This window comes from Odontomachus brunneus, unplaced genomic scaffold (assembly GCF_010583005.1).
Source record: "Odontomachus brunneus isolate Ranch 3 - 2012 unplaced genomic scaffold, Obru_v1 Obru_scaffold_116, whole genome shotgun sequence".
NCBI classification, from domain to species: domain Eukaryota; kingdom Metazoa; phylum Arthropoda; class Insecta; order Hymenoptera; family Formicidae; genus Odontomachus; species Odontomachus brunneus.
Window position 1 is genome coordinate 440,341 of NW_022639566.1, and position 1,109 is coordinate 441,449.

Consider the following 1,109-nt stretch of genomic DNA (forward strand, 5'->3'; position numbering starts at 1 on the left):
TGAAATTTCATTCCGCAAACAAAATTTAATGCAACTTCTTTGCTCAATAAGGTGTAGTAAAAAGAAATCCATTATTTTTGCATGAAATTAAATACTTTATTTAGCATAGTTAGAATGATCCGATTTAGGTCAAATATGCACCGTTTTGTTCGATAACTTGTTGCCATTTTGAAGGTAATTCCATTATGCATCTCTCATAGAAACCCTTGTCCCTATTGGCAAAAACTAGGACAGTCAATTTTCACAAGCTTCTCTTGAGGCGAATTTTTCACCAGAAAAATCATTCGCCATAGACAGGAACAGGTGGTAATAACTTGGTGCCAGGTCTGGACAATAAGGTGGATACATAAGAACCTCCCAACCAAGCTCCCGGAGCTTCTGGAGAGTCACTATCGATATGTATGGCCTGGCGTTCTCCTGATGGAACACAATTCCTCTCCTATTGGCCAAAGCTGGCCGCTTCTGGGCGATTGATTCCTTCAGACGGTCCAATTATTGACAGTACAGGTCCGAATTAAGAGTTTGGCCGTAGGGGAGCAGCTCATAGTGGATGATTCCCTGCCAATCTCACCAAACACACAGCAAAGCCTTCCTGTCCGTCAATCCTGGGTTGGCCACCGTTTGCGCCGGCTCACCGCGTTTCGACCACGACTGTTTTTGCTTGACGTTGTCGTAAGTGACCCACTTTTCAGTCACCATCCGCTGCAGAAATGGGTCGATTTTGTTGCGATTCAGCAGCGATTCGCAGATGGAAACTCGGTCTATGAGGTTTTTTTGCGTTAACTCGTGTAGCACCCATACATCGAGCTTCTTTTTGCATCCAGCCTTATTCAAGTGATTCCAAACGGTTTTTTGTACAATGTTTAGCTCTTGGGCAATCGAAACAGTGCTTACATGACGGTCGGACTCGACGATTTCCATTATTTTATCGACATTTTCGACAATTGGCCTTCCAGAGCGTGGTGCATCTTTGACATCAAAATTATCGGAACGGAATCGACGAAACCAAAATTGCGCGTGATTGGCTGTTACAGTATCAGGACCATAAACACTATTCACATTTTCAGCCGCCTGGCTTGCGTTTTCGCCTTTATCGAAGAAAAACTGTA